This window comes from Coturnix japonica, chromosome Z (assembly GCF_001577835.2).
Source record: "Coturnix japonica isolate 7356 chromosome Z, Coturnix japonica 2.1, whole genome shotgun sequence".
Taxonomy (NCBI): Eukaryota; Metazoa; Chordata; class Aves; order Galliformes; family Phasianidae; genus Coturnix; species Coturnix japonica.
The window spans coordinates 49460127-49467913 of record NC_029547.1 but is presented as its reverse complement, the minus strand read 5'-3'; positions in this window follow the sequence as shown (position 1 = coordinate 49467913).

Sequence of the window (7787 nt, the reverse complement as noted above, 5' to 3'; positions counted from 1 at the left end):
AAAAAAAAAAAGTCTCCCTCCTACAGACAGCTGGTAAATATCCCCTCAGCTGCAGAATCCTTGGCTGATCCAGTTATCTTTCTTTCATTGTTATTCTCAGAGGGCAGCAGGAGCCCTTTATCAGTCCTTACTTCAGGCCCTAAGTGGGACATAGTGTGCAAGGCACTCAGCTACAGCACCCCAAGGCACATCCTCATCTCCGGTTCACCAGGGACCAGTGCTGGGAACTGTGCTCTTCGTTTATGGTCTGCTGGCTTCTTCTCCACGTTTTCTTTCTTTCTTTCTTTCTTTTTTTTTTTTTTTTTTTTTTTTTTTTTTTTTTTTTTTTGTCTCTCTTGTCTATTCAGCCCGTAATCATTTCAAAGGCTGGACTGTCTCTGACTGTCTAGACACATAGGACCTCTTACAAAGAGACATTGATTTCTGATGGGGTCTCCATCTGCTTACTGTATTGCAAATGATTACTGCTAACTTTGAAAGTGCTACATTTCAGCATCAGCGTTCAGTAGTAAGAACGTTTGGACTTTGTGTATTACAAAGCTGGATAATGCCTCGTACTAGTGAACAGAGAAATAATTTATTGCAAAATCAAAGCCTGTAGGCTGATGGTGAATGGCTCGTGATGTGTGCTCTTACTTTTTCTGTCTGCTAAAAACAACTGAAATGTCTGAAAAGTTGCTTAGTTTTCTATGCAATATTTCTTTGCACTTTTTTTGTTTGTTTTCCTCACTGCTGCAGCATCTGAACATCTCCATTCAGCTCCATTCACCACTGGTACACACATTTTATTTACACTCATTTTACAGGCGGAGATAGAGATATGAAGTAATTTATCCACAATCATGTAAAATGAATCATGTAAAAAATATGTTGCACTTCTTGGAAGTCCAGAACGCCAGAGCCCTTGTCTAATCCTTAACTCTGGGACACTGCAGGATTTAATTGCAAAACCTTGAGGAAATCTCTCAAGATCCCTTTATGTCTCCCTGATATGCAAAATTACTAATCGTAGTTACTCTCTGGAGCGTTTTCTAAGTTGACAAAACTGCTGTCAACCTGAAATCAACTCACAGCACTGCATATTTTGTCTGATTTTTCACATCTTTCGCTTCTGTTTGCACAGAAAACAAGAAGATTTTGAGAAGATGTGAATTCCTTAAAAAAAACACTCCTTTCACCCCCACCTCGCAGACATTCTGGACAACCAGAATGATTGGCGTGAGGTAGATTAATAAGAAAAGATAGCTCTCTGTCCCTTTATAGGATAACAGCTGCAATATCATCACAGGCTCCAAGAAGACAGAAATAATGTGTCTGTGGTCATTGTTCAGCTTTGGCAGGCGACTCTGGAGATTCAGTGTTAGCAGCTATTGATACCAAGAGCAACGCTGTCTTCCTGCTTTTGTGAGAGTACTCTTTGGATTACCCAGGGTGCTCTGCAATTTTGCTTTTGAAACGTGCCCGGCTCACAAGTCCTCGCAACCCAGAGAAAAAAAAAAAAAAATCAGCAAAGCCTGCTATGTAGACCAGCGACTGAATAGCTAACAGCCAATTTGCCAGCACAACAATTCTGCATTGAGCCGATGGCTAGGTATGAATATCCCTTTCAGAGAGAGCTTCCCAATGAGGGAAATCCAGAAGCTGGCTTTTGAAAATGAAATTCCCTGGGAATTCAGCATAAGGCTTTGCCTGGCAACATTCCCACACAAGAACCAACAAAAAGCAACTGGCTCTAATCCTTCTCCTTATGTATTTTGGCAGCTTTCTTTCATTTAAAAACGAAAATAAAAATAAGAATCCGTCCTGCTCCCATACTGGAAAAAGTCCAAAATACACACATTGGGAGTACAGGAACTGGCATTTAAAGTCCTCCTGATGCTTTTTGTGCTGGGTCTTTGATCACGGAGAAGAAGGCAGATTATTTTTGCCTTTTACAGCCTTAAAACAAAAAGTTGCTCTTGGAAGCTGTCTGTAATGCAATTTAATGTTCAGCTTTCCCAATTAAACTATTCCAAATAGTGCCATAAAACAAAAAGCACCCTAATAATACTGACTCTGGCCTCCCTTATGTCTCTTCTGAACCATGAATTTAGTGAAGATTAAAACAAATATGAGCTTTTCATTTTCTTTTGTCAATTCTGTGACGACTGAACAGTTTTCATAAGGTATTTTTTTAAAGCAACAACTGTTGGTAAGTTCAAGACTGCTCTGTGATGCATACATGCTTTCAATGTCATAAGTGCTATTGCTTTTCAGATAAGATGAATTCCAAGATAAAGCTGTGCGGAAGATACATCGTGAGATGATGGTGAAAAGCCATTTATGCCACTTCTTCTGCCCTTCAGGCACACTGCCTGCAGACAAGCGTATAAAAAAATCTGACCCAGGATGTTTATAAACTCTGCTGCTATGTCTGAATCTGCTATAAGTGATGTGTTGTTCCTATCAGGCATTTACTCATGCAGAGTGTTAGCTCCTACTATTTGTAGAGATCTTGTATTCACTAGGACACTTTGACCTTTACATGAGAGCAAAAATAAGCGAATGCAGTTGTCCAAGTGATGGATAGTAAAGATATTAGGAATTGACATTTAAAATAGGTATCTTTCTCGTGTAGCAAATATCAGGTCTTGCCTTTCATCAGGTATCACATCTTAATTTGGATGTTAGGAAAAAGTCAAGTCATACCAATATGAAATAATTTTATTGATTCCAATAGTATTTTAAAAACAGAAACCAGCAGATAAACCTAAAAGAGCAATACTGAGATGGCCAGCTTTAAAGGGCAGGTCTTCAGATGATGTAATCATTTAGTACCAGTCAAAAAATCTTTAGTATACACCTGCAGAGTGCGCAGTGACTGTGGAATTTGAGAACTCTGGAAGGAGCAAATTACAACTACAAAATATTAAGTGAAATGTATGCCCTATCAGATACGCCAGACAAGGATTGGTGAAGCAAAATTCAGCACTCCTTTCAAATGGAAGCTGGCAATGTATGAAGTCTGAGATCTTGTCTAGTGGATTTTAACAGTCTGTCAAGAAAGCCTAAGCTGGCCAGATGAACCATGGCCATTTCTGCCAGTATCTCCAACTGGGCTGAGTATTTTCTGTGCTGGTGCATCTAGCCTGTTAGAGCCAGCTTGATAGAGGAAACCCATGTTTGACTTCCACTGTGCTACTATGCCATTCTAAAGGATGTAATTTTTGGTAGACGAAGGACAATTAGGCAGATGTGGTGGAAAATGTATAATCAATAGAAATAGCATACTGAACTTACATGAGGATACTTCTTAAGCAATTTGCTGATACAAATCAATGAGCCAGTAGAGATTTCAAGGTCTGAAAGATGCTGTCCTTTTCATCAACCTAGTCCACCTCAACATAAAGAGGGGATTACACAGCTGTGTCTGAGGGGACACTTGGCTATGAAGGACCTCCAGGGATGCCTGGGACCAAATTGTCAGGAGCCACCTGAGTTTGTGCTCAGTACTCTGTTCCTCCTCAGCACTTGGAACCCAGCTCCTGTATGCTATGAAAAGAGAAACAGATAACTGGCCTTCTGTAATTTCATAGCGTTCTCTGCATTGTTGACCACTGTTTCACTGAGGCAATTATCCTTAACATTGATCCTATTATTGTGTAATAATTAAGGAGTGTGTTTGTCTCTCCTGTCTGAAACTAAAACATTGAGATAAAGGCAATATAATTGAACAGTTTACCAGCAGAGGCCCAAGCTCTTGACAACACGTACATTGTATGAAAAGTGTTTCACATCTCTGCTGGTCCTGGAGCATCTCTCCCGTGAAGAAAGGCTGAGTAACCTGAGTCTGTTTAGCCTGGGAAAAGATGGAGGGGGAATCTGATAACTTTATAAATATCTAAAGGGAAGTGGGAGACAAATGGATGAGGACAGGCTCTTCTCTGTGGTGTGTAGTGATAGAATAAGTGGCCTGAAACTTGAGCACAGGAAGTTCCTCGCAAACACACAGAAGAACTTCTTTATGGTAAGGGTGATGGAACACGGGAACAGGCTGCCCAGAGAGGTTGTGGAGTCTCCTTTTGTTGAGATATTCAAGACCCATATGGGTGCCTACCTATGTGACCTATGGTAGGGAACCTCCTTTAGCAGGGGGTTGGACTCGATCTCTTGAGGTCTCTTTCAGCTCCTGCAGTATTGTGATTCTGGATTCTTGCTGAGCATGTCCCAAGGGCATGATTAGAATTTTGCTATTTCATTTGTTGATAACAGAAACAAATGTGTGTGCTGAAAGGTGCAGGATATGGGAGACTGTTCTTGGATAAACCTACACAGTCTGCAGTATCATAGTGAATCTTGCCTCAGCAACACTTGACTCTGCTTGAGACAGCCTTTAGAGAAGGGCAAGAAAAACACATAGGCTGCACAAAAACAAACAAACAAACAAAAAAAAAGCTTGCAGGTAGTAATAGGAAGAGGACGTAGCACACCCTGCAGCTATTTCTTGTCCTGAATGGCAGAGCTGGTAGGGTGTGCAAGCAATGGGGCACTGCTGTTGAAGGACAGTCTGGGTAAGCACCTTCAGACAGCACTGCACTTTCAGGACACACAGGTGTAGATACTGAAGGACTGCTCTAGCAGAAAGCAAGTGGTCCTGACTCCTGAAATACTTGGCAGTGTGCTCCATTTGTACAAAATGTGCAGGTTTCCCTCATGGTTTTTTTGTCATTCACGCTTTACTGCTTCCAGGTTTCACTGAGTTCTGCATGTTTTCTTCAGCCACTTCATTCTCCAGACTAATCGATTAAAAGTGGTTTGGATACAAATCAAACAGCAAAGAAATGAAGTTCAGAGCACAAGTGTACTGTTTTGCTTCCTTTATTCTCCTGTAAAACTTGCTGAAAGCTGATTCCAGCTTCCCAGTGTTGTAAGGCTCAAAGCCTCAGAGAGCCAATAGATCACAGCTGAAAGAGCAGGGACTCTTGTCAGGCTGATGAGGGTTAGCTACAGTTCCGATTGTGTCCTGACCTGTAGGACAGGGAGCTCTATTTAAGAGGCAATACTGACCTGAGGAGTCTTTGAATCTCCCTTTGGGGAGAAGTAAACAAATCAACAGAGAAGTTGTTCTGGGCAACAGACAGTAAGAAAATCGCTTTATATTCCATGAGATGCCCAGGTGAGCAGACAGCAAATAATTCATGGCATTCTAGTGCAGCAAGACATGGTCCATTCTGGCTCTCCGGGTACACTATGAGGTTTAAAGAGGTCCAGATTTCAAAACCGGAAAGGCTTCTCCATACACTGTGTTTTCTATAGTTCAAACAAAGAAACAAACAAACAAAAGATGGTTTAAATAAAACAGAACTGACCAAATAGTACATTCTGAGATCTGACCCTCTCCTTATCCAGTTAGACTGTACTGTTTTCCATACTCTGCAGCATCCAGAAATGCTGCAGAGTATGGAAACCATACTGAATGCACTGAAATGTTGGCATCACTGTGAGGTAAGCTCAGCTCTATCTCTACAGCACAACTGTTCTGGCTTGGACCAAATTTGGTTTCACTTCTGCAGGTGCAAATCTGGAAGTCACATCTGTCCAGAAGAATTTGGCAGCAGATTAAGCTGAGGCACCCCAGAATAAATTGTGCAGTCTTACCTCCTAACCACAAGTCAACGGTAATAGAATGATATTTCACAATATTCAAAGTAACACATTCAGCAGAACATTTTACATAGGCATCAAAGACTGTGCTTTTAGATTGAAACACTCCTCAAACAGTGGCCAGTAATGAAGATTCAGCAGGATTTTGCCACAAGTACAGAACTGCTGTGGGGATCAGCACGCTTTGGTTACTGTGACGTACCTGGATAATCATAACCAGGGCCTCAAATATCCTCCTTAATTCTCTGTGCTGTGCTTGCATAATACTGTGCTCTTACTGAGAAAACATGCAGACTCTGCTGGGTGCCTTGTTCTCATTCTTTGCTGGGAACAGGTTGAGGTGTTGCTTGCTTTGGTTTCTTCTTATATGGAAGGAAAAGGGAGCAGCTTTCTTGCCTCAGCTGCTACCACTGACTGTCCAAGCGTGGTTACTGCCAGGCAAAGCTAAAGCCTTGGCCATGAGCAGAGAGTGGCAGAGGCATGTATGTTGATTGCACTGTGGGCAATAAGGTAACCTGTAGGGGCACCCAGTTTCAGCCCTTTCTATTACAGAAAAATCCTCCGAGATGCAAGAGAAACATTAATCAGCGCAGCACTGCTTGGTTCATCTAGCAAAGGTGCTAAGAAAAGAAATTAGGACAAATTTCCATTTACTCTGTGGTGTATTAGCCCAAAGCTAATATACCAGTTTCCACATGCTATGTGTTAATGACCTGTTCAGATGCCTTTACCTGAAGTAAAAGCAAGGTAGTGCCAAGTACCTTCTCTCAGCAAAAAAAAGAAAAAAAAAAAAAGAAAAAAGAAAAAGAAAAGAAAAAAAAAAGTCAGCTATTTCATTTGCTGCAAAATGCTGCGGAAAGATCATACACACTGACAGCTGGTGCTGAGCAACTGATGTATGGCGCTCATTATGTGAGCAATATTGACAATCTCATGAGTCTGCATTAAAAAAGGAAGAAAAAAAAAAAGGAAAAAGAAGTGTGTGTGAGAGAAAAATAATCACATTATGAGAATCTTCATGATATTAGAAACTTGGCTTGGATTCAGTTTGGAAAACAGAAAAGATGGCTCAGCAAAAAGAATAATAATAACAAAATAATAATAAAGATGTCTCCTGTTTTGGACAGCTGTACATAAGGCCTGGATAGCGTACAAGATTCACCACTCACTCCTATGGACATGATTTCTGCAGGCTTTTCTTTCTGGCAGTCAGGGAGGAACCTGGCACTCCAGGAACAGCGCTGTACAAAGCTATAAATGTTGTGCCATGTGCCATTTATTTTCATTGCTTTAGTAAGAGCTCTTCTCTTTTGCTGCCTTACACACATGAGGCAACCATGCTCTATACCTCGAATTCGTGATGTCTCGAGGTCAAAATAAAACTGTCAAGCCTTGGATTTTCAGAGTATTTACCACTTAGCTGTGAGAGTGGATGTTCATTATCCAGCACAGGATCACTGAGCTGTCCCCTTTGCTTTTCTTACTTGCTTACTTCTACAAAATGCTAGCCATATAATGCTCAAGTTGAATTAAGAATTGACTCCCTGCTGTCTCTGATGGAGCCGCTCACTGTAGAGCGATGCCTGGATGCCTCTTACTCCCTGGTACAGGTTTTGCAGGAATCTGATCTCTCCTAGTTCTGCTGTAGAACCGATCAGAATGCCAGGCATTGCTGCTCTGCAGGAGATGGCAGCTGCCAGCTCAGAAGCAATAACTTCAAGGTGTTTTTAAGGCCCCTTCAGCTCTGTTGCCTCCCATATATTTTAGCAGACTTGTACTTCAGTGTTTTTTATCAAGGCTGTCCCATCAGTATGGGAAAGTAGAAGCTTTCTCTAATGCATTCTCAGCTTCAAGGGCACTAGTAACCTGTAGCAGATGTCTTGGGATAAACTTGGTGCCTAGGTCCCACTGAAGTGATGTTTTCCTGTGCTGGATGTTTTGCACTTATTTTTTGTAGGAGACTCATTCATAGGATGTACTGTGCTCCAAGAGGATTAACTCTGGTCCACCTCCTAGCGTCTCCTTTTGATCTTCAGCCATGGCTATTTTTGCAGCTGATTTCTTCATTTTGGTGCCTGCAAAAAAGTAACAGCTGAATATAGTGTTTTCAGGCAAAGGGCCCTTTGTGGAGTTTCAGAAAGCTT